Here is a 19,974-nt window from a genome sequence, read left to right on the forward strand (position 1 = left end):
TAAAACCATGAAATACTTTTGTTTCATTAAAATATTACCAATTTATAACGCATGGACTCAGTGATTTTGCAATGTCGTACAAATACGTCCTCTAGTGGAAAAGAGGTAAGTTTATGGACTTACAACGCTAAAATTCAGGGCTCCATTCCTTACAGTGGACACACAAGTAGCCCAATGTGGCTTTGTTTCAAAACAAATAAACAAAGACAGATGTTAAAGTTAATCTCAAATGTCCGTAGAATCAAGAAACAGTGGTTTAAATCTTTTGCAGTTTGATCTAATTTGAATGTGAACATAATGTATTCAATGTCCGTAGCAATGGAATCTTGCTCAAAGTCGCGCTCCATGCAGTTAATTTTAACATATACAATAATACTTTATTTCTGTACTTCAAATACAAGCTTCTTTTTATCTTCAGTCGTGTAACAAATTGTGTGAAACTCACTTATCTACTTGAAAATAATTCGTCCAAATAAGCTCACAAATTTATTAAATTTCCTGCCAGTGACGTATCTTGAAATAAGAACACCTATCAACAGACAGTTTTAATCATTTGAGTACTCAAATAATTTTTTTTTATTTCGAAATAAATGTCAACTTTCAATGAAGTTTTATATATGTAAAAACGACTGGTATGGATAGAGAAAGCACTATGTAGAGGAGCGAACAACGTTTCGACCTTCTTCAGCTATCGTCAGAAAAAGGTCGAAACGTTGTTCGCTTCTCTACATGTGCTTTCTCTGCTCACACTCGCCGTTTTTACATATATAATTTTCTCTACAAGTGGGTTTTCTCGTCACCACGGATTCAATGAAGTTTTGAGTTTGCTCTTTGCGAGATTCAAACTCCATTAACAAAACTAAATAGTGTAAAAAATCATAATTCACAATGTTAAAAAAGGAGCAAAGAAAAATAAATAAATACTTTTCTATACACTTTGAGTATACTTTTCGTCGTTTGTTTTAAAAATATATTGTAGTTTTACATTTGTGCGGTAGATGGCTCTACTTTTAAACTGATCATTTTTATGATTGTTCATCGAACCTTTTCATATTAAATGTTTTTTATTTCATTCATGCAGGTATATAATTTAATTGCAATGAAATACTAACCACGTAACTGAGGACGGATACATCATTTACTACAACCATGGTTTCGCCGAGATACCTGATGATACCTATATTAGCGAAACCATGGTTGTAGTAAATGATGTATTTGTGAAACTTACAGTTGTCTTAGTTTTCCTCAATTCTGTAATTATGGAGTTTTTCCTAATACCGACAGTTTACCTCGTACATCACAGATATCTAAGCCCACTTCTTAATGTTATAAACCCAAGACTCACCACTGAGTACCCGGTGAACAAGACATTTTGTTGAATTTCAAATATCAGGTACAAGGCGGATGACAGCTGCAAGGATGCGATTTCATCACGCGTGTCATTAAATGACACTTACAGTCTGAGGGTCAAAGGTTAATCTACCAAGCGTTTACTGAAGGTCGGAAGACGTGTATCAGATGGGGTTAATGAATTATAACAATAAAGCTAGTGTCTATGTACGAAGCATTTAGACTCTTATAGCCAATTGAAATATTTTACATTTTTAAATACGACACTATAGGACGACACTCACTTGTGATAGTTAACTAAAGATAAAAACTTTTGTTTAACCAAATGCTACCAAATACAAAACATCAAAACTTAGTAGTATCTTATCTCGCCGTCTAACTCAAGGGTTAATAAAGTGTTTACTTTTTAGGTTAAAAATTCTAGTTCCTTCGCAATCGTCAACGAAGTACACATTGGATTATTTTTACTTTATGTCCTATGAGTATTTTTCAGTAGAAGATAAATATTAAATAACCCTTATATAAAAAAATTCGCATGAAGTTATTATTATTGTCTCCTTGTTTTGTCAGTGAAATATTTTATTTTTAAACTATATTAACGTGAGGTTTCAAAAAGTGGCACACATATCACACCATAATTGTAATGGCATGTTTCGTTCAGAGATTTTATCTGTATCAACAAACTCTAGAAATATTCACTGGAGGTAAAAGCGTTCTCTCCTGAGCCCTTGAGGGCTTATAACACTGACATTATGAGACTACACCCATATGGTTAGTTCAGCACAAGCACCTTTCTCTGCAGCTTTGCACTTAAAAGGCAAACAAATAACCAAAACAAAAAGGATAACACTGTCCACGAAACTAAACTTTATTATGAGAGAAATCCGTAGCTATGTAACCAAAATAAAAAGTGAAAAAGAAATGAAACTACACTTTAGTCTTTCCTCATTATATATAAAATTCTCTGTAATTAAAAATGTCACACACGTTGCTTTATCCTGAAAACTATGTACTTCTAGAACAGGTCTACAAATTTTAATTCACTAGTTTTGTCGACTTAGATTCAAGAGTCGAGCGAAGTTATCCAAAAATATTCAAAATTCAACAACTAAAATTGAAGAGAATACTCTTTAAGTAATACGAATATTAAGAGGAAAATTCATTGTGCACACTTTTATGAAGTTTGATTGTTAAAAATTTAAAACATACTTTAAAAAACGGTTTTCAAAATAACTTGCATTTTGTCATTATTCGGCGATAAGAAAGGCAGACTTCAAAAAGTAAGTGCGCCGATTGAGTACTTGCAACGCAAGCACCTTGCAACCACTGCCAGAAGATCTTTACTTCGTCTTTTGCATATTTTACGACATATACTAATCAGAGCAAAACAGGAAGCAATGAATTTAATTTGTGTCTACCCAGTTGAAGCAGCTACCTACGATTTTTTAAAAACTTAATTATAAATAAATATTGCAAGCATATCTTGTCAGAGGTTAATAATAAATAATATCGATTAATTAAATAATGATTATAGTCTAAGTGTCTTGGGTTCGTGTAATACACAAAAGAGCCAACCAAACAAGCTTAATCGAAAAACGAAGTATATCTTTCAGTTTAGTTTAAACAACAGATACGGTCTCAAAAACACAACAACATAAAATATTTTGACATTTTCATTGAGTTATTCTGAAAATAAATTTAATAGGCAGTATGAAGCTGTAAAGATTTTTTATTTTGTTTTGAATTTCGCGCAAAGCTACACGAGGGCTATCTGCGCTAGCCGTCCCTAATTTTGCAGTGTAAGACTAGAGGGAAGGCAGTTATTCATCACCACCAATTCTTAGGCTATTATTTTACCGACGAATAGTGGGATTGACCGTCACATAAGAACGCCCCCACGGCTGAAATGGCAAATGTTTAGTGAGACGGGGACTCGAACCCGCCACCATTAGATTATGAGTTGAACCCCTTAACTCACCTGGCTGGTGAAGATTTTTATAATTCCAGTTTTACGAAACAAGAATAAAATGATGCGATATGGATGATGACAAGATGCTTTACTATTTATTTCATCTACTCTTTGATATAAAGCACAATTTTGATTTTATTTTCGTTCAATCGTTTTTGAATTAATCTAATGTAACAATCAGTGATGTCGAGAAAACCCACTTGTAGAGAAAAATATATATGTAAAAACGGTTTTTTTGGGTTGAGAAAACTTTTTTTACGTAGAGGAACGAACAACGTTTCGACCTTCTTCGGTCATCGTCAGGTTCACACACACACAAAAAAAAGAGGTAACTGACCGGAAGCTGATCACATGTTTGACAGGAGTTGTGTAACTGAGTGTCGGAATGTAGAGGGCGTACTTAGATGTTTGAATATAATGTAACAATGTTACAAAAAAGCAAAACAAACACATAGCCTATTTACTGTTATCGTGCCACAAACAACAATAAAAAACGTAAGCGTTTTTGGATACATATTTATTTTCTGAAATTTACTACGTAATGAGATGTCATAGCATATCTTAGAGTTCTTTAACAATTTTTTTAAACGTAAAGGATAGAATCATCCGATTTATTAATGAAGCAAACCGATTTGTTTATTTTAAGTTTCGCGCAAAGTTACACGAGGGCTATCTGTGCTAGCCGTCCCTAATTTAACAGTGTAAGACTAGAGGGAAGACAGCTAGTCATCACTACCCACCGCCAACTCTTGCGCTACTTTTTTACCAACGAATAGCGAGATTGACCGTCACATTATAACGCCCTACGGCTGAAAGAGCAAACATGTTTTTGTGACAGAGATTTGAACCCGCGACTCTCGGATTACGAGTCGAGCGCCCTAACCACCTGGCCATACCGGGTCCAAATAAACCGACAGAGACTCATTAAGTAATTACACCTTTATCTCACAGGTAAGTGAAGTAAAGAAAACACAAAACTTGTAAATTTTTTCTTCATTCTGATGCTTTGACTTGCTATTTTTCAAAATTTCAAAACATTTAACTGTGATTAAATTGTATTTGATCTAGTGTTAATAAACGAAAGGAACCCTTTTAATATAATATAAACAAATCAACCCTGGCTCGGCATAGCAAGGTGGTTAACATACTCGACTCGTAATTTGAGGGTCCAGGGCTCGAATTTCCGTCACACCAAACATACTTGCCCTTTCAGCTGTGAGATCGTTATAATATGCGGTCAATCCCATTATTCGTTGGTACAAGAGTAGCCCAAGAGTTGGCAGTGGGTGGTGACGACTAGCTGCCTTTCTTCTCGTATTACACTGCTAAATTAGGGATGGCTGGTGAAGATAGCCCTCGTGTAGCTTTACGCGAAATTTAAAAACAAACAAGCAAACCAGTTAACTCAAATGGAACAGGAATGTTACTAAGAAGCAGCTAGTGTTGGTCTCTCGAATTTGTTTGTTTATTTGTGTTACGTACGATACTATATAATGGGCTCTCTGTGTTGTGCTTACGGCGGGTATCGAACCCAGTTTTAGCCTTATAGCCTTTCAAACTTACCGCTGAGCCAATGGGGAGCCGAGGTTGTTTCACACTCAGAGTAACGTTGTCGCATTTCAAATTCCCTTTCAGGATTAGAAAACTTCAGTATTATTTTATAGTTAACGACTACCTCTGTTTTCCACTATTTTAAACGACTTCATTTTCGCGCATTCTGGGAATTAAAAAAAAATTAAATGTAATAGTATCATCGAAAATAAGAAAGAACAAAATACGGTTGTCTTGTATCAACAATATAATCTAACAGTTTAATATGTAGTAAAAACTCTAAACTATTATTTTCAAATGTTGTTTAAAAGCGAGATAAGAGAAAGTAGAATGCAGTAATATTAAACAAAAAATCGTTGTCATATAATGGTATTAGTTAGGTACCGTTATAATGAAAACCAAATAAGAATGCCTGTGATATATATGAAAATACAAATAGTCATGATGACTAATGTATCTTTAAAATAAGACCCAAAATAATGCATGCAGTATTAAAATAATAACAATTATCATAGCAGCTTACAAAAGTAACTTAAAAAAAACAACCTAGATAGTACAGTAATATAATATTTGAACAATGAGTAACAATGGTTTATAACTATATAAGAGCTAACAATCTATATTAAAGGTGTATAATTGAGCAAGAATTCAACAATGTGCTTTTATGGATGGTAATCCAATGACAAATAAAGTGCATTAGTGGTCTGCAGTTTAATGAAAGTCAACAATGTGTTTTCATGGTGTATAATTAAATAAAACAACAACAAGGTACATGTATTATTAATGTATAATTAAATCCGAATCAAAAGGTGCCTAAGTGGTTTATAATTACATGAGAACCATCACTGCGTATTGATGGTGTATGATTACATAAAAACGAACAGCGTAAACTGGTGTTACATAATTAAATTACGACCAGTAATAGTAAGTAGTTGTGTACGTTTGAAACAAATATGATTAAATAAAACAATAATTAATTATTAGGATAAACATTACAACGACAACATCAAATAGGACATGAATCAGATAAAAAAATTGTCAAGAAAACGTTTATTTAACCACCCATAAAACGTAATAACTTCCGATAAAGACTATCCATACGTTTATCCAATATCCAAACAGGTTTTCTCTTTTCGACAATAGTTTCCGTTTCCTTTTTATTTTGTTCGATAATTATTTAAATGGTCGGAAAATATTTGTTTTCTTCACGTGATTCGACTCCATGTTGTTAGGCTTAACTCAGCGTGTAAGAGACGGGGCGTGGCCTAGTGTTTAGAATATGAGACTTAAAATTCACTGGTATCGGTTTGAGACATGATGTTACGTAATACGCTTTGGGTTTTCAGCTACGGGCGTGTTATAAGAATGACAGTCGATCTCTTTATTCGGTTAAGAGCAGCCGTTTCAGATGGATAGTACCGTCAATTACTTGCTTTCCTTCTGGGTCGTAGTTCAAAATCAGGAACGGTTGTGCCCAAACTATAGGGATGTCTGACTTGGCTGCTTAGCCTATTATGTGCATAACGGTCGTTCAGTTAAACAAGCAAATAATATTCTCACGTGAACTGAATGTATGTGGTGTGACATGACATGCAAGTATCAAAATACAGTTTAAAGAGTAACCTGACAACTGCCCCTGTGGGAATATTCCCCCTGGACAACAGCACTTTGCAGTCATATCTTATTATATTAATATAACTGACTAAAATAGTAAAAGTAACACGTACTTCTTGTATTTCGTTAAAGAACTGCTTACCTAAAACTGTTTAGGTAGGAGAAAGTAAAGTACAACATAAATAAAATGCACTCTAATTACAATTTGAATGAAAATCACTGAAACCTCTTGACATGCGCAGAAAAGGATAGAAAGGGCGAGAGGGTTAAACACTCTCAGATAATTCGTTCTACGACAAAACATAATAAATATGTGTTATATATTTCTTAGTGATGTTAATATAAGAAGATAGGGCTGCGGGGAGCAGTTGCCCGAGGGGCAATTTCCTTACGATGCAGTTGTCCTCTAACCAGTTTAGCGTGTACTCACGTGATTTAAAGACGAAGTAACCCTTGGGATTAAACCACACATGGTTTATTTTAAGCCGTTTGTTTTCATTAACCGCAAATATACGCAGTGAGCCACGTGTATTTTGTCTACCACGGGTATCAAACTCCGATTTTATACTCTCATAAGTCTTCAGAGTTTCACGCTCAGCAACTAAGAGAGCAGTTTAAATTGGGAATTATGTGTGTTATTACTTTTCAGACAAATACATCTTAGCTTCCATGACTTATTTGTTTATTCGTTTTTTTAAAAATAAAGTTAAAAGATTGATAAAAGTATAACAAGAACATATAGTTGACACAGACATTTGTACAAACGGCAACAGATATTTAATACTTGAGTGTTAAGGTAAAATATATATTCCATCTCCAACAAACTATATATATATATATATGACGTAAAATGTACAATATCTCGATTTCTTAATTTATACTGCTCCAATATTTTAAACAAAAATAATTAAAACACAAAGTGAAAGAATGAAATAAATTATAAGGTGTAGAGAGCAAACATAAATATTGCACATTTCTATAGCGGAATTATATGTTATATAGAACAATCTTATCATAAGTAGTTTTAGTATTTAGAATTTGTTTATCCGGCCTGGCATGGCCAAGCGCGTAAGGCGTGCGACTCGTAATTCGCGGGTTCGCGTCCGCGTCGCGCTAATCATTCTCGCCCTCCCAGCCGTGGGGGTGTATAATGTAAGGTCAATCCCACTATTCGTTGGTAAAAGAGTAGCCCAAGAGTTGGCGGTGGGTGGTGATGACTAGCTGCCTTCCTCTAGTCTTACACTGCTAAATTAGGGACGGCTGGCACAGATAGCCCTCGAGTAGCTTTGTGCGAAATTCCAAAACAAAACAAACAGACTTTGTTTATTTCAGAATTTCGTGAAAAGCTCTACACAGGGGCTATCAGAGCATAGCCCTATCTAATTCTGAATTGATAGAATTAATGGAAAATAATTAATCAATTTCATTATCTGCCAACTATTAAAGAAAAGAGTGAGATTTGACTGTTATTCTTATAACCCTAAAGTGCAGTTACGGAGGCATAATATGACAAACCACATATCCTCGGACTTACAGTTCGGATACACTAATAATTGGACCATGCCCATCCCATGAGTATTTGGAACAAAATTAACGAAGTTTTGAACTGGTTTTACCGCACTTTCTATTTGAAATAAAGAATGATTGTATTTAATATGATAAATATCTTCCTCATGTAATGAACAAACTTGGTATATTTATAAGAATCATACTACGTTACTGTATTAATGTATTTACTATTTAATAAACAAATCCCCTGGACTTGTAGGAATGGTTCTACGTAATGTCATGAATGAATTATTGGATTTATGAGAAATACGTTATGTCAGTTTTAAGTTCATGCCCAGTATTAATAAGGTTATTAAGGTTTTGTTCTCATTATATGTAAGGAAAGGTCTGTATAGAAAATAACTTACATTGATGAACACGTATATCCAGGTATCATTTATAATTATTTACTAATTATCCTGTATTTACTTGATTGTTTTAATAACAATTGTGTAAATTACAACACGACAAAAACTTATTTCAGGTCTCTTATCTTTTCCTTCTCATTCTGCACTGAAACATCAAAGACATCGTTTTTAATTAATAGTTTTATTAATTTTTATGGACATTGTTATGTTATTATCAACAATAGGGGATTAATTAACATTTCCTCTGTTGAAAATAATTTGAATATATTTTGAAGAACTTTAATAATAAGTTTTTTGCAGTTTCATATTACTCATAAGTCGCCAAAGAACATATACAACCAATACTAAACTAAGATTTAAAAAGTCGTTTAGGATTATTTTACACTTGCGTTTTATTCGACGAATCCCTGTATCACACGGTATTTATTTCCTATGCGCGTGTGTGTGTATATATAATTGTTTATTATTAAGACACGTGTTACTTTTGACTCGGACTATCTTACATCACAGAAGTATCTAAAGATTAGAGCAAAAATAATATGACTCAGTATTGTCCTTGGTTCTTATGAATATGGAAACAAAAGTCTATGGTTACTTCATGGTCATATGCGATAAAAATCTGAGAAAGATATTATAAAGTGGGGAACTTTCTCACAATCATGTCCAGATCTCACGCTCATATTTCAAATACTTTATTCGTGAGTTAATTACGAAAGAATGCTCTGTGCAAAAGTCCATCTGTTTGTAATAGAGACAAAAGCTGGTTAAATATTTTTTGTGACTTTTTTGAAATTTACAATCAAGTGATTAGGTTTATCTTAATCCTTGGAAGTTATTCATAAGCTATTACTTACAATTCAATCATTCTTTGTTGGTTAGACAGGAAAACAATTGTATTGTATTTATTTTATGTTAAACATAACGAGCTATATGTGCATTGTCTACAAGGGGTATTGAAACCCAGTTTTTTGCGTAATAACTCTTCAGAATTACCGCTGAGCCACTGAGGAAGGGAAGAGAGTGGGAAAAGTTGTAAATTAGACGGTTTCTACTAAGTTTTATTTGCTACCAGGGATTATCAGGCTGGTTGGGTTATAGTCTTTATTACCTTAGTTGAAGAGCTATATAAAAACACAGTAAATCGTATCTGTTGAAGAAACGAAATAAGATGATGAAGCTTCTGAGGAATGTTAGGGAAGGAAGACAAAGTGGATTTGAGTTAATGGACTCTAATCATAGTACTCGCTCAGACTACCTAGCTTGGAGCTTTACTAGGAGACCGCGATTACCTATTTAAGACATTACACAAGTATTTACAGCGACCTGAAGAGGGCCTCAGTATATACGCCCCGAAAGTCATTCCTTTTTCGTTAAATAGGCAGTTTAAACCCATTAAATTTCTCAAAAATATTTTAGGTTTGAAGTTTTTAAGAAGCACCTCTATAAGTTTGGAGTTTCATTTCTTGCAGGTTACCGTATTTTACGCCTTGTAAGACGTTACAACGTGGAGGACGCACTCTAATATTTGGAAAGACAATTCTAAGAAAAAACTATTTTGACTCAGTAACCAACACCTTGATGCAGCCTTGACTTTTATTCAACCTACTTAGTAAATACAATCAAATACATTATATTATTCACAATATACTGACAATATTAGGTAAATTGAATGTTTTATGCTATTGAAAATACATGTAACTCATAAGTAACGAGATTGGATTACGATCTGTATGAGGGGCCGTTTTGAGTAGACCCTGAGCTAACCTCTTGCTTTAACCCATCACTTTTGTCTTGGAAGACGCATGGAGATTTTTCAAGGAAAAAAAGTGCGTCTTACAAGGCGTAAAATACGGTAATTAATGTTAGGGAAAATTATGAGCAAAAGAATGTGTATAACGTTAAAAATTATTTGTGTGAGTAACATGCATATAAAATACATATCACCGCACATAAGTCAAAGTTGAAAACACAGAAATTGTTCGAAATTACTTATACTTGTTTTAGTTACATCTAGTCATTTGCAACACTTAATAAAAGTCTTTAACAATTCATCGAAAATAAACTTTTCTCATTTTATAATTATTATAATCGCATTGTATTACTTCATCGTACCTCTAATTAAGTTGTTTGGGTAACAGCTATGATTTAGTAGGCATTCGTGCGTATCTTTAAATATTTAGTACTAGCAGTGTCTCAGCAGAACAGCTATGCAATTATGTCAAATATAAAGCTATTTCTACCATATGCAACACATGCGATCTTATCTTCAAGTGAAGACACTATTAATATAGTGTGACAACGTCACTGTTGTCGTAAGAGTAGTATGTAACAAATAACTTTTAACGATTGTTTTGAAAATTGTAGAGATATATTTACTGTTAAAAATATACTTAAAACACGATCTATTGCTTCATAAACCAAAGGATTTTGTCTAAGCCTAAATCAGTTAAAAAGTGTTTTGTTTGTCCCAATGAAACCGTAATGATGAAACGTTGGCTCAAATAAATCTAATAAAACCAATTACATTTTTTTTGTAGTACCATATCGTCCTTTAGTTATCTTTTAAAGAAATAATATTTCATTAATTACGATATTGTGGTCATATACACGGACTATGTCCATTGTATGCTGCCCAAAACTATACGTTTTCTGGACAGACCAATTTTTGCCAGTAAATCACTATCTAAGCTTATCCACTTACAGGCGTTGTTAAAACTTATTAAAGGCAATCCTCTGTTTAAGAACCTTTGGAAAAAACTACACAGATAGCAACCACGCTTAGCTTGTTTGTCGTCAAACATATAGCTGCGCAATGAGCTATGCGTTCCATGCCTATTGTGGGTATCGAAACCAAATTTTTAGTTTTATACGCTCTCAGACTCAGTTAGTAGCCACCAGGTGGTTGGGTTGCATGTAGAAGTCTATATGATTGAGGTGACAGACTACAGGGAAGGCAGCTAGCCAATGGCATCCACTGAGCTGGACTTTTATTATGGCAACAAGATGCGAATCAGGAATTTGAATCACAGTCCATGCGCAATATATCAATAAGTTTGTAAAAACGCTGAATTAGAAACTTAAACATAGGGTGTAACTTCTCCATAGCATAAATTAAATGCTATATGGCCAGTGAGCAGTTTATAAGAGTGACTGTTAAATCCAACTATTTGATTAAAGTAGCCCAATAGCTGAGAAGTATTGATTATCCCAGAGGCTCACGAACTCTTTCAGTCCGAAGCTCCACTGGTGTGAATAGAAAATGTTTGTTTGTTTTTTTAATTTCGGGTAAAGCTACACGAGGGCTTTCTGCATTAGGAGTCCCTAATTTAGCAGTGTAGGACTAGAGGGAAGGCAGCTAGTCATCACCACCCTCCACAAACTCTTGTGCTATTCTCTTACCAATGAATAGTGGGATTGATCGTCACATTATAACGCCCCTCTCCGACGGAAAGGGTGAGCATGTTTGGTATGACGGGGATCGAACCCGCGACCCTCAGATTACGAGTCGAGTGCCTTAACCACCTGGCCAAGGCCGGGCTCCTAGGCCAAGTGGTCAAGGGCGCTCCACTCGTAATATGCTGGTCACTGGATCAAATCCCGACTCCGTACATGCTCGCTTTTACTGTCATGAGATAGGGCGTTGTAAAGAGTAGCTCAACAGTTGGCGGTTGCTGGTGTTGAGTAATCGCCTTACCTCTAGTACATCACTTCTAGATTAGGAACGGATAACGTTGGTATTTCTCGAGTAGCTTTGCACCAGATATGAAGAGAAATAAAAAAAAAAAACATAGTTCATGTGCTCACTGGATAAAAGTTTCCCGGTACTTACTTTAAAATCTCTTGACTTAATGTGAAGAAAACTAAATGTTAAAAACCACACCATAAAAGTGACAATCAAAGTAGTAATTTGCGAGTAATCAAACAGACTGTGTTTCTTAGTTTTAAAGAGCTCAAAGTGCAAATGGGATAAGAATAGAAAAACAACCATCTTGTTATATTATATATATTCCGTTTATAAGTAAACCTATTTGTTTTAATGAAAGTTTTGGAAAAGCAGACAGGGGGACAGTGTAATTTGTTTCATATATATCTAAAAAATGTTATTCTAATTTCCGTCCTCAGCTCTGGTCAATCTTAAGTTCCTTGTTTGAAACACTTTTTACAGTTTGAATTAATTTTGAGCTTCAAACATATGATGCTTTGTAGTTTGTTAACGTTAAAACAGGATACGCATATTTCGTCAAATTTTATTTTTACTTTATTCTTAATTGAATGCGAGGTTCAAATACATTTTTGTATCTTATTTAAAATGCTTTTTAATATGCGATATAATTAACTATAGCGACTGAACATCCTGTTTTGGTTGAAATTCACAAGAAAACGGCCAAGTTAATGAATAACGAATCTTTATTTTTATGTCAAGAGAAAATTCATACTAGTTCAATTCAACAGTGCATAGCAGAAACGAATAATATTCTCCATTAAGCGAGTGAATGTTATTTGGTATGAACATTCAGACCTGCTGTGTTTGTTTTCAGAGAAACAGTGACATCTGGGTGGGATAGAAACAGTAATTTGGTTTAATAAACATCGAAATTGTGTGCTAATTAACTTGTTGTGAATTTTCATTGGCTCGTTTAATTGTCGGATGCCCCAGGATGTACGTGACTGTCAGCCATAAAAACATTCCATTGATAAAGTTAGAGAATTACATACACACACACACACAGAAACTACAGAATATTGCTAGGTTTGTCTGAGTAACTGTTAGTTTAAAACTAAGAGCTTCTGTTCATATTTCTTAAGCTTGAGTTCACAATAAGTAATCCTTCCATGCTCCAAGTGTGACACACAATTACCGTGTTTGCTCGTGCCACGTGCTACCATTATCCACGGTTGCTACGATGACCTCTAGGTCAAAGAGTGAGTAGGTCACCTGAACAATAATCTTTAAACAGGTCAATTACTTCTCTGCCTTTAACAGTCTTGGACTTTCATTGTCTTTAAAAAGAAAAAACAATAAAAATATATGTTGTTTTATGAGTGCAAAGCTACACAAGAGGCTGTCTGCTCTCTATCCACGATGGGGAATCGAACTCAAGATTTCTGTGTTATAAGTCCGTAAAATAAGTTCATTCACCGAGAGACCCAAATAAAGAAGGTAAGAAGATTCTACAGAAAAGTTAAAATATGACTCTTATTTAGAACAAAATAATAATAATTTTTTTAAGAAATATATTTGTTTGTTGATAAGTTTAACACATTGGGCTGTCTGTGTTCTGCTAACCAAGTATATCGAAACCAGTTTTTATGTTATAAGCCCGTAAACTTACTGATGATTCAATGTGAGGATGTAACCTATTTATGACTACTTCAGTATAAGCGATTAGAGGTGTGAAATATTAAAACTGAAAAATAAAAACTTACAAAACTTAAGGTGTTCAAGTTAGAAATACTACAGTGATCACGAATGTTGTTTGCTATGACCAGAATTTTTTGACTACGCGCCTGGAAATAGTACGAGGGGAAGCATTCTGATACAGTAACAACAATGCGGTTTTCTGTTTCGGCATTTTTTATGCCGAATTATTTTTTCCGGATGGTGGCAGATAAAATTTGAGACGATCCAGAAAACTAACTTTATATGTCGAAAACTAAACTTGGACTCACTCGAATGTGCTAATTGCTACAACAAGAAGCGTTCTGGGGCAGAGATTAAGTTGATGATATGTCACGTTGTATGTAAATTTCAGGTCAGAATACTCCGTATGGTTTATTAACCTGTTGCAGCAAAGTTACTCTGTAATGCTTACAAGACAAAATAACGATTTTGTTACGCAACTTTGAAACATAGATAAATGTTGAAATAAAATTTCTGTTACTAAGTAATAATTCTAAGAACTATGGGTGTCAGAGCAAAAAGAGGTTATATTGACCTACGTCAACCACACTAAAAGCTCATGGTCGACAAATTAGTGATTTAATAATTTAAATAGAATGAAAGGTTCTTTCTTTTAGTCTTTCAGTCAATGAAACATAAGGATGAAATATATGAATGTGTAACCTTCAACAGCAAGTAGTAACTACACTTACTGAATGTATCCATTAGTTGTTAGTTTTGTTTATTAAAAAAAACACAACAACATTATTATAGCGTATCGCTTATAACATTATAATAGATGTGGTATAAAACCTTTCATAACAACTGAGGTGTTGAATGTTGTTTTTTTGATAAGGATAACCTAAGTGTTTGTTTTTATGCAGTTTAGTATCAATTTGAAAAATGATTACAACTAAACACAAAACATATTTTATAAGAACAACGTAGTTTTATTTCGAAAGAAACACATGCTACTGGGAAATACATGACACGCAAAGACATGCCAATTTCTTAAGGGAAAACTTATGAGAAATATTAATCATTTATACATAAATATATATATAATATAGAAAAGTAAATTTCTTTGTACAAACGAGAAATTACTTTTTCTTTCTTTAACAGGCATTAACTTCACTCAAGCCACAACATCTTGGCTTTATCAATACAACTATAGTGTAAAAATACTTGAATGTAAATCTTCGAAGAGACCGATTTTGTTTGTTTTAGAATTTAACGCGAAGCTACACGAGAGATATCTGCGCCAACCGTCCTTAATTTAGCAGCTTTAGACTAGAGGTAAGGCAACTAGTCATCACCACCCACCGCCAACTCTTGGGCTACTCTTTTACCAATGAATAGTGGGATTGACCGATCACATTATAACGCCTCACAGCTGAAAGGAATAGCATGTTTAGTGTGACGGGGATTCGAACTCGCAACCCTCAGATTACGAGTCAAGCACTCTAACCACTTGGCCATGCAAGGGCCTATACTGACCGAGAATAAACTTAAAGAATGTTTGTTTATTTGTTTGAAGTTAAGCAAAGTTACGCAATGGGCTATCTATGCTCTGCCCCCCACCATCGGTATCGAAACCCGGATTTCAGTGTTGTAAATTCGCAGACATACCGCTGCGCCACTGGGGGGCTTTAAAGAATGAAGTATGAAAATAGGCTTACGGTGAGATATACCAAAAAAAGCTAAAAGATAAAAAAAAACTTATTTAAAAGATAGAAGATCGAGGCACAACGAAAGTCTTTGCTCGTAAAATCATAAGAAAAATTGACTAGCATATTGGTTTACTAATACATTATGTGGCTTAACCAAATAACCTAAACTTACTAACAGTTGTGAATTTTCTAATTTAAACAGAAGATAGACGTAAATTTTCTTAGTGTATGAAATTAAATAAGTTTTATCGTTCATTATAAATTATTGATATAAGAACTGCAGGTAAATGATTCATTTGAGTTTTATGAAAACCTCGTATCGCTTACTCTACTAACGAACGTGAGACTAACAGCTGGGAGGGAGCGGGGAGGGATATGTTACTACACTTGTAATGGAAAGAAAGAAAGACAGACATTACTACCTTTCTGCACGGTATAATCAGTCCTCACGTAGAAGCTTACCAGGTTTAGTTTGGATGTTGCGATGCGCGCGAGAGATAGGGTAGAAAAATTATTTTTCTCATCCGAACCGTGACTGCCTTGTGGACCTACTTCCGTCCCGTCCTTTTGCACTTGGCTTCCCTCAGTAAGGATTAACGAAAGAAGAAACAAAAAGTTGAAAAATCACGAATAATTATTTACACAATTCGTGAGTAAAGACACTACGCATGCGCTAAGGTTCAGCATAGAAACCTGAAAGAAACTGTTACTCACAGCTTCGAACTCCACAGTCAGACCAATCAATAGTAAGATGTGCGGTTGTAGACCCAACGAGGTAGATAACAGCGTGCAGGTATAGAAAGCCGAGTTCTGTGGAACATGTGGACTGGTAGCTTACAGTCGAGCTGGACTTTAGTGGTGAAAAAATAATCTGAAGTCTATAATTAAATATCCACTAAAAAAAAAGTTTATATTATAAAATGTAGCTCGTTATGGTTTGTCAGAGAGAAAAAAAACAAGAGAGACGAAACTTAAAACATTAGCAACTTGATAAACAGCAACTTTATTTTGTGGAACTAATACTGGGATATTATGTAATCGGTTGTGAAATTGGCAGACTCGATCTGTGCCTCAAGGTGGGTGTGGAATTATTATACACACGATGTTATAGCTTTTATGGTTTATATTGCTTATATTTCAAAACTGTTCAAAAGACAGTGTTTATATGTACGCCTACTTTAAAAAAATCAATCCAAACGGAACTATTTAATACCAGTAACAGCACACGTGTTTTTATCTATTTCTTTAAATAAAGTACTGACAAGGTTTGTAAGCTGCAGTTATGAATTAACCTCAAATGATCTTCTATATGACAGCCGTAACTCACGATGCACTAGAAACTGATAAGTAGGAGAATAACCTGAGACAACAAATAGTTTTGTAGATTTCTTTTTTAATATTCGTTTCAGTTTCTCGGTTGTGAGTTTTAAATCCAGGGTGTGTAAAATATGTAATGTGCAAAAAACAATACAGAATACACACACACAAACTGCACTCGAACATTGTGTTTATTATAAACATTAGGATGTAACTTTTCTTTAAAGCAAAAGTGTTATATAATTCAGAAGTAAGATTTAAATGTCCTATTGCCCAAATAAGTTACTTATTAATAAACCTTTTCATTTAAATTTATTACGAAGGAAGGCGTTTCTTATTTAATCGGTATTATAAAGTGTATTTCATTATATTATTGTGGCACCAATGTTAAAACTAGGTTGCACTAAATTAAGTTCTTTATCTTTGTGTCTTAAATATAAGTGTCTGTGTATTACTACTTGTTACACATCTTACTTAATCAATTATATATCTGTTTATGTATTATTCCTTGTTACACATCTTACCTAATCAATTATATACCTGTTTATGTATTGTTCCTTGTTACACTCCTTACTTAATCAATTAACTGTAGATTAGTCTCCCGCTGGTACAGCGGTAAGTCTACGTATTTACAACGTTAAAATTAGGGGTTCGATTCACTTCGGTGGACTCATCATACTGCCCGATGTGGCTTTGCTACAAAGAAAACACATACAATTTTATACTAAAATAACGAAATGGAATACAATATCTGTGCTTGAACCTTTTTTTGTATTTCATCATTGAAATACAAGAATAGTATTTAGCTCATCCACGTGTTCTATTTTAAATACCATTTATACAAATGTTTCTGTTTTTACTAGTTTATTATTTTACAAAAAATGGCGCTTTTTACTTATTTTCCTAACGTAGGGAACGTTATAATGTGACGGACAATTCCACTATTCGCTGGTAAAAGAGTAGCCCAAGAGTTGGCGGTGATTGGTGATGACTAGTTGCCTTCCCTCTAGTCTTATACTGCAAAATTAGAGACGGATATCGCAGACAGCCCTCGTGTAGCTTTGCACGAAATTCAAAAAACAAACATGTCTTGGAAATTAATCAGTGAGACTTTATACTAAAAAGGTATGTGGTCATTTCACGGTAGCTTGCTGGTACTAGCGAGCATTGCGAGGTATTAGATATTAGTCAATTAACAGGAAGTGTGATTGTTAATTACGTTCGAACTGTTGGTTTCATTCCAAAAGTGGCTGATATTTAATACCTTAATGGCATCTCTAAATTATAGTTATTATTGCCAATAAGACTTGACCAACTGCAGTTATTTTTGCGGTCTTCTAAGAGACAGCACTTATTTTGAAGCCAAAATCGAATTGTTTTAATAAGAAAAATTCATTTTGGCTTAAAAAATGGTTTATTTTTACAGGAAATAGCTCTTAGTATTGAATTGAAAGTGGACTATTTCTGTAAGACAGCACTAGATATCTTATTTTGTTGACTTGAAAGCAAGTTATATTTATAAGTGTGTGTGTTTTCTTATAGCAAAGCCACATCGGGCTATCTACTGAGTCCACCAAGGGGAATCGAATCCCTGATTTTAGTGTCGTAAATTCGTGGACTTAGCGCTGTACTAGCGGGGGATTAAATGTGTAAGAGAAATGTTTTATCATTGGCTTGAAAGCAAACTATTTAAAAGAGAAATGTTTTATCATTGGCTTGAAAGCAGATTATAAATTTAAGAGAAGTGTTCTGTCATTAACTTTAAAGCAGGTTATATTTATAAGAGAAATGTTTTATCATTGGCTTGAAAGCAGATTATAAATTTAAGAGAAGTGTTCTGTCATTAGCTTTAAAGCAGGTTATATTTATAAGAGAAATGTTTTGTCATTAGCTTGAAATCACACTGTATTTATAAGAGAACTGTTGTATCATGGGCTTGAAAATGAACTAGTTATTTAAGAGAACGTTATTTTCACTGGCTTGAATAATTAATTTATCTTTCGTTACCTTTAAAAGTGTAAAAGTCAGAAGAAATTTATTTAGTGACTTAAATATGTAATTACACGTAAAGTATTTTGAACTGTTCTCTCTCGAGTTAGTGAATCAAGGGTGTTACCAGGTCTAGTTAGATGTATAGTTAAATATATTCGAGCTACAAGTATCGATAAACAAGTATGTTCAGTTGTTCTTACAGCTAAGCTGTAACTATATATATATAATAATAATATTATATATTATAAATTTAGGTTGAAATTCCTAAAATTTCTTAAATCTTAAGACAATTTGTAAAAATTCAATGACATGTTTTAAAACAAAGAACGTTTTCTGATAAAAGAGGAAATTGATTGATTTCCTTTTGATTTTAATGACCTAAATTCCAGTGTTTCGTGTTTTTTACGAGTATTCCAAAGAGGAATAATTCTTAACAATTTATTAACGGTAAACACAATAGATAATTACTATAAATCTCACATACAATCATATTATGACTGAGTATAAGTCTTCACTACATTCAATCCACCGACGCTTTCTTTGCAAACTATTTTCTCTTTACTCTGATGCCATTTTTTAACGAATATACTTTCGGTTTTTTTTTTCACAGACTTTTATTAAGCATTTCCTATACTACATATTCGCCCCTTTAGTTACCCTTAAAGTTTAGAAGTGTTGTACGAGAAGAAAGATCACGAGCATATTTACGTATTACTTGATTTGCTTGTTTCACTCGTTCCTCCAACAGGGAAATCTTTCTTACCGTATTATTTAATGTGTTAGTTTTGTTCTTCTAGAGGGTAAACTTTATTTGAGTGGACGACGACTGTTTGTTATATAAACACAAGTGTATAGCGTTTAAGTAAGTCTTCCACCTTTTATCTTAAGGTCAAAGAAAACATTGTTTAACGTGTTTAATTCCTTTTGTGGGGAAAACCTTACTTAAAACATTGCTTGATGTGTTTATTTTATTCATCTTGTGGATGGAAATTCCAGTTAACACATTACTTGACGTGTTTGTTTTATTTCTGTTGTGGGGGAATATCCCCCTGGTACAGCGGTAAGTGTACGGATTTACAACGCTAAAATCAGGCGTTCAATTTCCGTCGATGGACTCAGCAGATTGCCCGAAGTGGCTTTGCTGTAAGAAAATATACACACATACAGTTGAAGGGGAACTTTACTTAACACATTACTTCATGTGTTTGTTTTATT

General features: G+C 33.9%; 1 protein-coding gene across 3 annotated transcripts in view; it reads left to right on the plus strand.

Annotated features, from left to right (window-relative positions):
* Positions 1-16,175: 16,175 nt before the first annotated feature.
* Positions 16,176-19,974, plus strand: part of LOC143242916 (uncharacterized) — a 58,648-nt gene continuing 54,849 nt past the window's right edge. For 2 of the 3 annotated variants that reach the window (XM_076486535.1, XM_076486531.1), the window contains exon 1: positions 16,176-16,526. The gene's annotated coding sequence lies outside the window, so the exon portion shown is untranslated. Of the gene's footprint in view, positions 16,527-17,679; positions 17,893-19,974 lie in introns of all 3 variants that reach the window. The other variant, XM_076486537.1, reaches the window with a different exon arrangement.

The sequence above is a fragment of the Tachypleus tridentatus genome, chromosome 2 (assembly GCF_004210375.1).
Source record: "Tachypleus tridentatus isolate NWPU-2018 chromosome 2, ASM421037v1, whole genome shotgun sequence".
NCBI lineage: Eukaryota > Metazoa > Arthropoda > Merostomata > Xiphosura > Limulidae > Tachypleus > Tachypleus tridentatus.